The sequence below is a fragment of the Arvicanthis niloticus genome, chromosome 26 (assembly GCF_011762505.2).
Source record: "Arvicanthis niloticus isolate mArvNil1 chromosome 26, mArvNil1.pat.X, whole genome shotgun sequence".
Lineage (NCBI taxonomy): Eukaryota > Metazoa > Chordata > Mammalia > Rodentia > Muridae > Arvicanthis > Arvicanthis niloticus.
Window position 1 is genome coordinate 6101836 of NC_133434.1, and position 15349 is coordinate 6117184.

The window sequence follows — 15349 nt, forward strand, 5'->3', positions numbered from 1 at the left end:
CTAGGGCTTGGGTGTCCTGCTGCCCATCCCTGTCCCCGTCTTGGTCCTGAAGGTTCTGTATCCTGACAGCAGCTGGCTGAGAGGATTTGAAATAGGAACCATTCGGACCACTCCTTCCAACTCCCTGCTAATCAAAGGGAAGCCCAGTGAAATTAAAATCCAGAGAGCAAGGGACAGTTTCGACCAACAGATGATCGACAGCATCGAGAGTTGGTGAAAGTAAAGGACCCAGGCTACAAATGCAGCACAGTTGGCCAAGCATGCAGGAAAATATAGATTCACTCCCAGCACCGCATAAACCAGGTCATAAATCTGACCCCTCAGGGTGGCAGCACCTTCTGTTTCAAAGCCAGACAGGAACATGAGGCCTGTCAAAAGAACCAAAAACCAAACCAAAACAAAAAAACCAGAAGTTCAAAAAGGACCATGGCTTTGGCAAAAGTTATTACAAGGGAGAAGTGGGGTAGGGTAGGGTGGAGTGGAGCGTAGCCAGAATTTGCAAGTGCCAAATACCGAGGGAAGAATGGATCTACCTGACTCTGCCCTGCACACAGTAGGAGCTCACAAGTATTCGTGGGTGTTGATATTTATTTTTCCTAGAAACGTGGTAGTCAAAAAAAATTTTTTTAAAGCTAGTAGCTTAGTGGGAGTAGGTTATTTAAGAAATAAAGCAGTGGCCGGGCAGTTGTGGTGCACGTCTTTAATCCCAGCACTTGGGAGGCAGAGGCAGGCAGATTTCTGAGTTCCAGGCCAGCCTGGTCTACAGAGTGAGTTCCAGGACAGCCAGGACTACACTGAGAAACCCTGTCTCGAAAAACAAACAAACAAACAAAAGAAATAAAGCAGTGGATGCCAAGTGTAGACAGAAGTAAAGGACTTACAGAAACAGCGCCTTTAGGGTGGGAAGGGGGGGCGGGGGGGGGGCTGACACATTGAGCTTTAGTAAACGGTATTGTAGTGACTAGTCTAGGAGATAGGGGTGAGAGCAAGTCCAGACTACAGGGGAAGACATGAGGGATGGATGCTCAGGTTAGCCAGCCTTTCTTCTCCCCCAACCCAATTTTTCTTTCTTTCTAACACAAGGTCTTCCTATGTAGCACAGGTTGGCCCCAAACTTATAGCCCTTCTGCTTCCATTTCTAGAGTGTTGGGATTATAGATGTGCTCCACCATACCTGGCTTCCTGGATGAGCTTGTTTGTTTGTTTGTTTGTTTGTTTGTTTTTGAGATTTTATTTATTTTTATTTTCTGCATATAGGTATTTTGCTTGCATGTATGTCTGCATACCATATGTGTACAGTGCCCAAGGTGGGGCAAAAGAATCCAGAGCTGGATCCTCTGGGACTAGTTACAACCAGTTGTGAGCTGCCATATGGGTACTGGGAATTGAAACAAGACTTTGTAGAAGATCACTGTCTTAGTTATACTTTTCTATTCCCATGGACAATACACTACAACCAAAGCAACTTATGAAAAAAAAGCACTTGCTTTGGGGTTCACAGTTCCTGAAGATAGAAGAATCCATGACTATCATGACTGGGAGTAGTGATAAATACCAAAATTCCTGCTAAACAACCCACTAAGGGTAGGCGTGCTGGCACATGCCTTTAATCTCAGCATTCAGGGAACAGAGATGGGCAGATCTCTGTGAATTCGAGACAAGCTTGGTCTACAGAGTGAGTTTCAGGACAGCCAGGACTGTTATACAGAGAAGCCCTGTCTTGGAAAACAAAAAACAAAAAGACAAAGCAAACAAAAACCAACAACCCACTACACAGAAGGCAGCCCCTCAACGAAGTGTCTGCTTAAATGTTAATAGTGGTAAGACTGAGGACTCTCCTGCTTTGGGAGTGACTGCTAGAAAATCCCCTAAGGAAGCCCCCATGGGGAAGAGAACAGCCCACAGGCCCCACCAACTCCAGCTCACAGACACAGTGACATGTTTTTCCCCTTAAGTTTTACAATAAGCAGGGGAAATCCATATAATAGAATGTCCCCCTTTGAAGGTTGTTTTTTTGTTGTTGTTTGTTTGTTTGTTTGTTGCAAACATTTGTCATTGACCAATCACTTTCTAACATTCCTATTTCTCAAACAAACTTTTGGGTAATTACCATTTTCCTGGTTTTCCAGATAAAGAAACAAAGACACAGAGAGTAAGAAATATGCCAAAGGTTGCGGAGCCAGGAAGGATGGAAGCAGGATTAGACCCTGTCAGTCCATAAGGTGTCTGTCCGCTTACCAAGACACTATGTTCCCTTTAGGAAAACTACTTCCATTTTCACTTTGACACTCTGCAAATGACCCTGCCGCTCTGGAATGTGGGTAACCCAATAGAGGCAGTCCTTGACTCTACTGCTGCCTCCCTTTCTGTACACGGGTACAGTGTTGATTACAGTTTTTCTTCCCAATGATGCCAGATATGGCTAAGGTTTCTGTAGAAAAAAAATAAATAAATAAACTCACAGGTCTCTGGGATAAGGACTATAGGAAAGCTTAGCAATCTCACCCCTTAGCAATTCACAGATGGTCCACCAGATCCACCACCATGTTCCCTATACACCCTTCTTCTGACGGTGCACAAGGAGCAAATGCCTCTCCACATTATTCTTTTTACTGGTGGAAGGACTTGGGCGGTGGAACCCTGGTCACGCTCCACTCAGCCTAGGTGTGGAATTAGCCACCTCTTAGGGTCAGGTCATCAGGACATGACAGAGGTGCTGCTAAGGGTCTGTGTGATGTGTGCACTGCCTGAAGCAGAACTCAGGGGAACCTAAGCATGACCTTCAGGAGCTGTTTCACTTCCTACATAAATCTGGCACCTGCCAGCTAGCGTTCTGTAGGCCAGAGACCTCTTGCCTGTGTGGTAACCGGTGAGCACATGTTGCTAAAGAAGGGATGGAGAAATGAATGGCTGAGCTAGAGGACACTGAGAGAAGCAGCCGGGAGAGTGCAGATAGATCAGGATGCCCAGCTCAGGCCCTGTAGCTGTGTTCTGATTCCATCATGTCTGCTCCAGCCCTGACAGCTCCGCCTCTTGGTTCAGAGGTTCACAGAGGCACCCAACATTTCTGTCTGCCCTTTCCTTCCTTTCTCTTCAATCCTTCTATGCTTCTTTGTCTGGTTCTGTGTGTGTTTCCTACTTCCTAGTGTCCAGATATGCCCTCACCTCTACATGTTCTCAGCAACTTTCAACCCACTCCCTCCTTATCACCTGCTCTCCTTCATTATTTATTCCAGAGATCCATTTATCTATCTATCTATCCATCCATCCATTATTCATCCATTCATCTATCCATCCATCCATCCATCCATCCATCCATTCATCTACCCATCCATCCATTATTCATCCATTCATCCATCCATCCATCCATCTATCCATTCATCTATCCATCCATCCATCCATCTATCCATTCATTCATCCATCTATCCATCCACCCATCCATCTATCCATTCATCTATCCATCATCTATCCATTCATCTATCCATCCATCTATCCATTCATCCACCCATTATTCATCCACCCATTATTCATCCACCCATTATTCATCCATGCATTATTCATCCATTCATCTATTCATACATTCATCTATACATCCATCCATCCATCCATCTATCCATTCATCTATCCATTTATCTATCCATCCATCCATCTATCCATTCATCTATCCATCCATCTATCCATCCATCTATCCATCCATCCATTATTCATCCATTCATCTATTCATTCATCTATTCATCCATCTATCCATCCATCCATTATTCATCCATTCATCTATCCATCCATCTATTCATCCACTCATTCATCCATCCATCTCTTCATTCTTCTTTCCTTCCTTCCTTGTTTGTTTATTTGTTGATTTATTTACTTACTTATTTCTATTGAGTCGTGCTCTTGTGTAGCTAAGGCTGGCCTCCATCTCTCTAAGTATCCAGAATGACTTTTAACCTCTCCCCCTCATGCCTCTGCCTCTCAGGTACTCGGACTACAGGCATGCGCCACCTAACCTGGCTTTATTTCTGATTTTAGTTACTAAATTATTTGGCTTTACTTTTTTCCTCACCTTGATTCTAGCTCTTGTTTAAATACTTAATAGACACAGCTTACTCATCAAATGCAATTTGGTATTCACACATAGTGATTCCCATTTTTCTAACTAAAGAAAGTCACCAAGGCTTTAAGGCCCAAGGACTGAGGTAGACCCTCACTGAGCCACAGATATTTGAAATGTTGAGACTGGGGCGAGATGGGGGATTTTTATATCATCCAGGATAAGTGGCCTTGGACTGATCTTATGACTGCAATGTGCCACAGTATTCATGCCTGGATAAAAACAGTTGTGTATCGTGGCCTCGAAGCCCTTAAGGCTGTCATTATCGCTCTTTCTTGTGTGTGGTAAGCAGCATGGATGGACAATCAAGTTCACCAGATGGACAGATTGATGTCAGTATGAACCTGAAAAAAAGGGTCACGAATTGAGTCTGCATGTTGGTTTGTCTTCTTTTGCTTCTCCCAGTCCTGAGCTTCCATGTTGACCTTGTGGCTACTGCCAAGTGAAATTCCTCCAATCCCCTCTCCCAGTATCTCCATCAACCACGTTAATGTTGCTTGTCGGTGTATCTCTAGTCTTTGATACCAATTCCCTGTTATCAGGCCTGACTGGATTCCTCTCTCAACCAAGAAGCCTGTTTCAATTCCCAACCCCATGATGGAGAGGCAGTAGCTCATAGCTGAAGCTGCCATATACTCTGGAAGGATGGTCAAAATTGGGTCTCTTGCAGGTATAAGACAGAGTCTCCAGAATCTACCATACTCTCCCTTTGGATTAGCTGGGCTCAGAAGCCCGTGATCTACTCAGAGCCCAGGGAGGAGCTGTAGATGCTTTTGGTTCCTCTGTAAACTCATTAAGGAAAAAGAAGAACACATGAGATAACGTGGCAAACACTCTGTTCCAGCCGCTTAGGGTGGAGCTGTCACCTTCCTGGTCCAAGGATCCTACCGAGCTCCTTGGAATACTCGGGACTCAAAAGAAGACTTAGAACAACTGTCACAGGTGGTGGCTGCCCAGTAAATATTGTGGAAATTAACGAAAAAGCTGTTTTAGTGCTCTGAAATATCTCTGCAGGGCTCAGGAAACGCTCATGAAGAGAAATAAGTACTAAAGCTAAATTGGTCTGGCACTGGGACAGAGTGAAATGTGTCTAGACATAAAATAGACGCCATGTCTTCCTTTTCAGAGCGCCCCAGACTCTCCCTGTGCAATGACGCTGGAGCTAATGTTGGCAGAGAGAAGAGCACGGTTAGTTATTTCCAAGCCCCTCAAATCAGTGGCACAGCCCTTCTCCATGATTCGAGGAACATCTAAGCCTACATCCGATCAAGGGGAATAGGAATTCCCGCTCCAGAAACTTAGATTTTTTTGCAGAGCTTAAGAACTTGCTGTCTCACGGCTTTAAGCTAAACAACTCTAGCTTGATTATCAAATATTAGAATTGGGGGGAAACAGGCACTGATGCAAGTAAAAGAATATTCTGCTGCTGATTTAAAGACAAGTGAATCGCTAAATATTTTTATTAGCAGCGAATTTGCTGCTTGCTGGAACTAATTTCACGCCCTGTAGATATGGTGCTTAGGTTGGAAATGGCGTTAAATTGCTCTCTCCTTGAGGCGGGTAAGGCTTCTGGTGGTAACCACTAGATGGCGCAGACAAGGTGGCTCCTGTAAGGCAGCTTTGGAGCCAATAATAAATAGGAAAGCCCACAGGAAGTTTCACCTGCACTCCCCTTTCTCATTTCGAGGAAGTATCTGTGGCCCCAAACACCCAAATCTTGCTTTAAAAAAAAAAGTATTTGCCCAGAAGGAGACACTCTTCTTAACGATCTTGAATGTCCCCATTCAGCCTTGTCCCCAGGCTCAGATCACTTGGCACATTCAAGTGACCAATCAATTGTAAATAATACAGTGTATAATGAGTTGGTGCTCTCTCATCAACTACATTCCAGGCTCTGGAAAGGAGAGGTCGCAATAACAGCCTGAACTGGAGTTAACGTGGGCGGCCAGGTGCCGTAAGTCACAGAGCCAGAACAGGAGAGCCGAGGCTAAAATGTAGCACAAAGAGAAAAGTGAGATCAGGTAAGGCTCGCGGCAAGACAGAAAAGCTAGTGGTAATGGCAGAACTGGGCTTCTGATATCGGATGAGAAATTCAAAGCAGAGGTAAGTCTGGCTGATGTTCAGGGAATGACTGTGGTTCATTACCAGAGTTAGAGGACATAGTAAATCGTGAAGGTCAGAGCAAGCTGTGGGTACGTTTATTGATTCCAGTGGGAGGAAATACCAAACATCACATCTTGACTTTAGCAGAATAGTTAATAAATCTTCAAGGATTTCAACACACTATTTAATAAATCTTCAATATTATAAATAATGTTGTAAAATGGGTCATTAGGTAAAATTGAAGCTGTCTGAATACTCACCAGGGCTGGAGGAGATCCCCAGTGCGACCAAGTTCTGGGCAATATTTTTAGTGACTTGGATTGAAACATTCGGAGAACATTTATCAAATGTGAATGGAGACTCACTAATCTCAGAGGAACAAGAATCGAGACTTTTCAAATGAGTCAACTAGGCTGGAAAGCTGAGCTCAAACTAACGAGATAGAATACAAATAAGTATTATTATTATTATTATTATTATTATTATTATTATTATTTTGCTGTTGTTGTTTGTTTGGTTGGTTGGTTTTTTTGGTTGACTTTTCGAGACAGGGTTTCTCTGTATAGCCCTGGCTGGCCTGGAACTCACTCTGTAGACCAGGCTGGCCTCGAACTCAGAAATCCACCTGCCTCTGCCTCCCAAGTGCTGGGATTAAAGGCGTGCACCACCACTAAATATAAGTATTATTCTTATATTTAGATTTCAAAACACAGACCAAGTATGATGGGGAGGTGACGTGGCAGCAGTCAAGGACCCGGAAGCACTGGCTGTTTCAGTCAGTCAGAAGGGTAAGCAATGAAATGTGACCAATATCAAAATGAGGACCCTCATTTCTGAATCACTGGTGATCACATGGTCTCAGCTCAAAGGCAGCTGTAACAGCATTAATATTGTCTAAGCCCCTTAGAGATTTAGAAGTATCCTGAACAATACCCTAGCACTAGACTCTAAAAGACATACTGACAAGCCCTGGTTCATCTCGATCCCTGAGACTGGAATCAAGAAACAATGAAATACAGTCAGTGGGGGAGCCCTGAGGAAAGTTGGAAACTGAAGACCAGGGGAAAGATTGACAGGTACCTTCATGTATTTTTAAAAATGGCCTTCTGTGAGTTGCTACAAATGGCAAAATGAAACACAAATGAGAACGAGTCTCCAGGAGGCAGAATTTGGCTCGGTGTAAGAAAGAAACAACTTTTCTAAAATAGGCATGCAACAATGAAGAGGGCAGCTTTGGGGGACTGAGAGTACCCCAATCCTGCATATATTCAGGTGGAAGTCAAATGATCTGATAAGCGATTTGTGGAAAATATGTACAGCTGAAATATCTGCCCTTGTATAGCTCATTGGCATCTGTGAGATGATGTCCAGATTCATCGCCTCCCACCAGCCCCCACACATGACTTGCATGCAGAGCCCTCTGCCTGGGCCCCCACCTCCCTTACTTTCCACCCCAGAATACAAACATGACCTGCTTCTAGCCCATCACCTGCTTTACCGTGTGCGCGGTCACAGCACCAGATGTGGACATGTGTGTCTGCAGGCTTGTCTAATCTGCAATCATCCAGAAAGGCCACGTCCCCTGCCCCTACGGTTTCCTCCTACAGACCTCAAAATACCCTAGATTAGCCTCAGAGGTAGGCTTGGTTTTTCTTTTCTTGGACAGTAGAACGTGGAAGATGTGGGAATGCATCATATCTCTGAATACCCAGTTTCTACCGTGGTGCCATAAGGCTGCTCCGTGTAAGAAATGCATTTTGCCTGGCCTGTATTCCTTTGATCAAAATTCCATAGAGTCAAGCCACGGGTGTGAAGCATGCCAACTGAGGATTTGGGGAATCTTGATTCACCTAGAGAACAACCATCTCTCTCAGCCCTGTACCCCTCGGATTTCATACCAGACTCCTTTGTCATTCAGGACCGTGACTCATTCTCTTTCTTGTCCTGGTTCCCTGACCTCCACTGCTCCCCCAACATTCTCTATACTTCCTACTTACATGACCACTGGCTCCTCTTTTGACTTTGTAACCAGGCACGTGTTGGTTTATTAAATAACCAAAGTGATTCTATTTATCATGGTTTACTGATTAGAATAAATTTAAATCACATCTACTGTCTACAGACCTCTGTGTTCGTATAACAAACTCATGGTAGTACTTCCAATGGAGACTTCTTTGGTGTGATGTCCCAAAGGTTAGCCCAAACACACCAAGGCTTCTCCTCACAAACAGCTACTCTCCCTGCTCAAACTAAGTAAATACAGTGGAATATACCTTAAGCTCATGGGCTGCTAAGAGTATTGCTTTCTGTTGGATCAGTGATATGGCTCACAGGAGAAAGGGGCTTGCTGCCAAGACTAACGGCCTAAGTTCAATCCCCAGGACTCTCATGTGGAAGACGAGAACTGACACCTGCAAGCTGTCCTCTGACATCTACGACTGTGCTGTAGTGACCACCCCAGCAAATAAATAGTTGTAGGAAAACCTTTTTTTTTTTTTTTTTTTTTTTTTTTTTCCAGACCAACCGTGCTGGCCTGGAACTCCCAGAGACCTGCTTGCATCTCCTTCTCAAGTGCTGGGACTAAAGGCCATGTGTCACGATGCCTGGCTAAAAAATCGTTTTGTTTTTTACTGCAGGGTCTCACTCAGAAGCCTAGTCTGACCTTGAACTGGTGGGCAATCTTCTTGCTTTTGTCTCCCAGGTCCTAGGGTTCCAAGCATCCACACCTGGTCAGAATTACATTCTTGACCTTTTAGCTTTAAATCTCAGTCCTAAGTATTTGTCCTTTTCAATCCCAGAACACAGGGCCAATCTGTGAAGTCGTTCTGTTTGAACTGTTGCAAGCTCCAGTAAAATTCCTCCCCATACTTTAAAGAGCTCAAGAAAGGTGAAGCCATCACTCAAGCTTGAGTTTGGACCTTTCTGAAAGGCCCTGATAGAACAGACAGCATGTGGTAACTGATGTGACGCCAGCTGGACCAGATCGTCTTCAGCTGCTTCTCAGGTCGGTGAGGAACAGTGGGGCCCAGCCCTGTCATGGGCCATAAACATGTCAAGACATCTGGGGATTTGGAAACTCCATGGTTCTTCCAATACTCTCACTCCCTTAAAGCATCTTAAGTTTCCTTCCTACCCCCACCCCAAACCACCAAATGTTCCTGTGTGGACTCTGAGTTTTCTGCCTGTCCTCTCAGCGGGTGCCTGGTGCTTGTCTCTCCTTCAGCCCTCTGCATTCATGCTTCACAGGAGTTGAGGAAATCAGAACTCGTGGAATCCTTCTCTTGCTGGCCAGTTGATATCTGGCCAGGACAAGATGCCTGGACTGCTAACCCAGCTGTGGAGACGGCTGGGGCGGACAAACTCATAGTCTTTTGTTTACTGTCTGGTTTTTTTTTTTTTTTTTTGAAAATTTTTTTTATTTTTTAATTTGTGTGTGTATGTATGGATCCGTGTCTCCATGTGAGTGCCAGTAGAGGCCAGAAAACAGAACCGGTTACCAGGAGCCCTAGTTACAGGCATTTGCAAGCCTACCTAGCCAACCAATATGGGTACTGGGAATAAAACCCGAGGGTACTCCAGAAGAGCAGTAAGAACTGAGCCATCTCTCCAGGCCTACCTGGTAGTTTTATGTTCTCTTCCTAATTTGTGGAACAAGGAAATATTAATCTCCACTTAATCATAATCCCGGGAAGAAATTCTACCTGCCCCATAGAGGAGTCGTGAAACAAGCCTTCCCAACCAATACAGGAGAAGTCAGAAAAACCTACTGTGTGGTTTGGTGTTCTAATAATCAGCCCTTCCTAGCAGGGTCTGTAGTAACCGAAAGTCATCCTAGGGGTTGTCTGTCTGTCTGTGACAGTCAGATCATGTCATTTTCCAGCTCAAAACTCCTCCTGTCTCCCATCTCATTCATAAAGAAAAAAAAAATGTTCAAGCTTTTCAGGACCGTAAGATCCCCTATGGAAATGCCCCATCACTCCCTCCCTATGGACCTCTCATGTTTGCTTAGCCCTTAGGGCTTCCCTAGACAGCTCTTCTTCTCCCTTTCCTCAGGCTTTTTACTTCATCAGAAAGGTCTTGCTTGGCTACCATCTATAAAGCACTGTCCCCCATCACTGTGTCACTGTCCCTCTGTTCTACTTTGTATCATGTATCATGTCACCAAGTGTCATCAGATGTGTGTTTGCTGATTTCCTGGCTCTGCTGACCAAACTGAGAGTTCTATGACAGCAGGGTTTATGACACTCATTCCTTACTCTCAGTTTCCAAAAGCAGTAGCAGGAACACAGCAGCAACAAGTGAATGCCCCGAGAAACAGGTGTGGTGCTTAGACAGTGTCTTAGTGAGGGCCTCATTGCTGTCAGGAGACGCCATGACCACGGTAACTCTCATGAAGGAAAACATTGAATTGGGGCTGGCTTACAGTTTCAGAGGTTTAGTCCACTATCATCATGGTGGGAAACATGGCAGCATCCAGGCAGCCATGGTGCAGGAGAGGTTGCTAAGGATTCCACATCTTGATCCACAGGCAACTGAAGGAAACCATGTGTCACAGTGGGTGTAGCTTGGGCATGAGAGACCTCAAAGCCCGCCCCCATGGTGACACACTTCCTCCAACCAGGACACACCTCCTAAATAGTGCCACTCCCTATGGGCCAAGCATTCAAACACATGAGTCTATGGGTGCCATACCTATTCAAACCACCACAGCTTACAGAACACCAGCCTTATCCCAAGGAAGGTCCACACTTCCCGAGAAAGGAAATAGATGGAAGAAATGTTGTCCTGATGCAACAGGCTTCTAGAACTTTCTCTGCCCACTGAGTGTATAATTTTGGACAAGAGATTAACTTAATCTCTACCGATCTTTGATACAATAATACTGCCTGACATCTAAGGAAGGTTTGTTTAGTTTTAATAACCAGTTCAGTTCCAATAAATTCTGTCAGCTCCACGTCTCCCCAGATCCACAAGCTAACAACTGATGTGCATGTTATTAGTTGCCCTGAGAGGTAAGTAGATGGTAGCTGGCCAAGAAGCAGAGCCATGTCCCTCCATTGTGTTGTCTAGAAGGCAAAGCGTACAAACTGAACTAGTCTATGACTTGTTCCTTTGTCACAATACCTGTCTGTCTTTCTTTCTTTTCTTCTTTCTTTTCTTCTTTCTTTCTTTCTTTCTTTCTTTCTTTCTTTCTTTCTTTCTTTCTTTCTTTCTTTCTTTTTTTCCAAGACAGGGTTTCTCTGTGTAGCCCCGGTTGTCCTGGAACTCACTTTGTAGACCAGGTTGGCCTCAAACTCAGAAATCCACTTGCCTCTGCTTCCGAAGTGCCACTGCTGCCGGGCTAATACCAGTTTTTCAAGTGAATAGGAACATCATCCGAATTCAACTCCTTCCCTGACCCCTGACTTTTCCTGCTCTTTGGCTTTAAGAAATAAACCCTGGGGCTCTCTCCCAGCGGGAAAGGCCTTCCCAGATATCAGAAGAGTGAACTAGATATGACAGCTTTGTGTCCTGAAATATTTAATTTGGTATTTACCAATGTTAAGGCTGGCCAAGCTCTCCTTTGTCTGGGTAAAAACAACCCTTTCAGAGAATACACAAAATATCTGCTACCCGGTTATTGAGCCAACAGGTTGAATCTTCTCTAAAAACCATTCCAATTTGTACGTAGTAGCAAATACTTCCTAAATCAAAAGCATGTTACTTGTCTCGTCTGTTTCTGAGCTCCCCAAAGAGAAAATCCTCCTCCTCCTCCAATACTGGAGGGTGGGGGTAGGGGGGAACAAGGCTTTTCACAAAACACAATGCTGAAGGAAGGGATCCAGGTCTGCTTTCTGTTCTATTGTCTTATTCTGTCAGCTCCCACATCTCCCCAAATCCAAGCTTAATAATTTACAGCGGAAAGACATTTAATGAGTAACCGGCAGGATTGGAGCTGTCAGCTCCACACAATGGGGTTGTTTGCATCTTCCTGCTTGGCGACAGCACCAACTCTCTCGGCTCACTTCAACTGAAACAAACCCATTTGCTATTTTCATAAAATTAGCTCCTCTGCAGTTTCTATTAATCAGAACATTCTTTGGAGAGAATTATGCTGGGATTTTATCACCATCCGAGTTCAGCCATTCTGTGTGAGTCTGATGAATTTTTATCACCTCTCGGTAGCAGAGGGTAAAACTTGGGTGGGCTGATGTGAGCAGGCAAGGCCTGACAGACTGGGAGACCTGAGTCAGTCTCCACCACTACCGGACACCACTACCGGAGTCCGAGTGGTCTCCCCACCCAAGCATCTGTAATCTCAAATACTCTTGCAGTCACGGTTTTCCTTTCAAATTGTTTAAGAGCTACCGCTATTCCACATCTGTATCACTAAGCCACACAATTCTGGTGGGTTCGTAGACCTCCCTTCTTCTGCCTTGCATACATACAGCTACCTATGGAGTTCAGAGTTAAAGCTGTGTGTGCTCTGAGTTCTTACAACCATCCTTCTCTCCCTTAACAATCTTTAGCTGGAAAAAAAAAAATCCTGAGTCTCTAAATCCCTTGGTTGAAAGAGAAAGGACTGATTTTTTTTTTTAAAGGGAAGATGTGAGAATGAAAATTTTCATGATAGCTGCTATGGTTTACACAAGTGTCCCTTAAAGGCTTCTGAGGTTTGCAAACCATTGGGAGGTTGTAGACTCTTTAGGACATAGGGCAGAAGAGAAGGAAGTTAGGTCCCTGGGGGTGAGGGGTGTGCCCTGGAAGAGGCTATAAGGCCCAGCTCCTTCCACTTTCACTGTTTCCCAGCCATGGACAAATAAGAAGCCTTTCTCCATCACACAATTCCCATCATGATGTGTTGCTACAAGCCCTTAAAACATGAAACCGACCAAAGATAACTGTAGCCTCTCAAACTGTGAGCCAAGATAAACTCTCCTCGTCTGAAGTTATCTTACTGTCCTGTCACAGTCTTGGCACGTTGGTTAACACAGTGGTCACACACTTTTTGAAAAGGGAGGAGGGGGGATGGAAAAAAGAAGTATTTAACAGGTGTACTGCACAGTGTTAGTGTAAATGAGACCTGGGATTCAAACATTGTGATAGTTTTGGTGAAAACGTTCTATGCTGCCAGCTTACAGAACACCAGCTTCATCCCAAGGAAGGTAAACACTTCCTGAGAAAGGAAATAGATGGAAGGAATGTTGTCCTGTCCTGTTGGGACAGGACACTATTTTAGGCTTTGAACCCTGTAGTCTTGGGTAGTGCTCGATTTTTGTTATTGAGGAGAAACCAACATAAAAACAAATGAGTTCCCCTGTTTGGCAGTCAAATGTCAGTTGTGGCCATAGAAACTTGAATTCCACATAACAAAGTGATTTTGTTTTGAGAAAATGTACACACACAAAAAAATCATAGCTTTCAAGCAGAAAAGGTTTTGGTTTGGAGTGGGGGCAGTTGTTGTTGTTGTTTGTTTTGAGACAGGATTGTTTCTCTGTGTAGCCCTGGCTGTCCTGCAACTTGTTCTGTAGATCAGGCTGCCTGGAACTCAAGAGATCTACCTGCCTCTGCCTCTCTGCCTCTCTGCCTCTCTCTCTGCCTCTCTCTCTCTCTGCCTCTCTCTGCCTCTCTCTCTCTCTCTCTCTGCCTCTCTCTCTCTCTGCCTCTCTCTCTGCCTCTCTCTCTCTGCCTCTCTCTCTCTGCCTCTCTCTCTGCCCCTCTGCCCCTCTGCCCCTCTGCCCCTCTGCCCCTCTGCCCCTCTGCCCCTCTGCCCCTCTGCCCCTCTGCCCCTCTGCCCCTCTGCCCCTCTGCCCCTCTGCCCCTCTGCCCCTCTGCCCCTCTGCCCCTGCCTGCTTCGAGTGCTGGAATTAAAGATGTCACCACACCCAGCTTTGTTTATTTTTAAGAAAAGATTCAATGGCTCTCAGCCTTCCTAATGCTGGCACTCTTTAATACAGTTCCTCATGTTGTCGTGACCGCCAACCATAAAATTATTTTTCTTGCTACTTCATAACTGTAATTTTGCTCTTATGAATCATAATGTAAATATCTGTGTTTTCCAGTGGTCTTAGGTGACCCCTATGAAAGAGCTGTTAGACTCCAAAAGGAATCACAACTCCTGGTTAGGAACTGCCATTATAGCATAACCTAAGCCAGCCCTGAATTTATGGTGATCCTCCTGCATCAGCCTCCTAAATTTTAGGATCACAAGTATTCACCACACCTGATTCAGAAAACACTTCGGTAACTAAAAAAAATTACAAGCAAATTTTGCTCTCCTCATGAGATCGTAGCATATATTGACCTAACACACTTAATGGCTTATTTTGACACCCCCCCCCAAAAGAGAATTTTTGAAATAGGCCGAAACTAATAATAATAACAGGGCCCTTTCCCTAACTTAAAAGTGCCTGCCAGCAGGTTTGGGCCCATTTAATTAGTTACAGAGGAGGTGGAGTTTACAAGACAAAGGCTTGTTAAAAACATCCTAGAAACCGACCGGCCAAGAGAGGAACTACACCCTGCCCCCATGGAACGGCCTGCTAGTGTTCAAAAAAGTAAAACAACCAATCCTGTGCGCCCTCGTGAAAGTTTGCTTTTTCCCCACCCCGCCCATATGTAAGCGCTAGACCCCTGAGCCACGAGGTCAGTCCCTCTATCCCCTATGTGAGATATGGGGATATGGGCTGGCCCAGAGCTCTGATTTAATAAACCACCTCATGTGCTTTACAGCAAGACGGTCTCTCGTGTGTCCTTTGGGTGCGTGCTATCCTGTGACTCTAGTGGACCTCCCTTCTGGGGAGTCCCAGACCTTTCAACCCCACCCCTGCCTCTATCAACACAGAACAAATGATTTTACACATTTGCGAGAGACAACTGAACATTATTACTTCTAGTTGATTTTGCTTTGGTTTGCTTGAGAGAGAAGAAAACTGTTTGATAAAAGGACCTGGTTGTCATGGCTTGGATCTATAGCCTGCCTCTGATGAGCTTTGGCGACTGCATCTGGAGGGCTCGTCAGTGGGTTAATTTCCTTAGATGGGTTCATAGTTAGAACTAGCACAACCTCTTCTGACATTTAGGGACGTGTGCATGCAGGTGGTACACAGGTACCATGTAGGCAGAACACTCATACGCAGGAAATAAAAGTTTAAACAA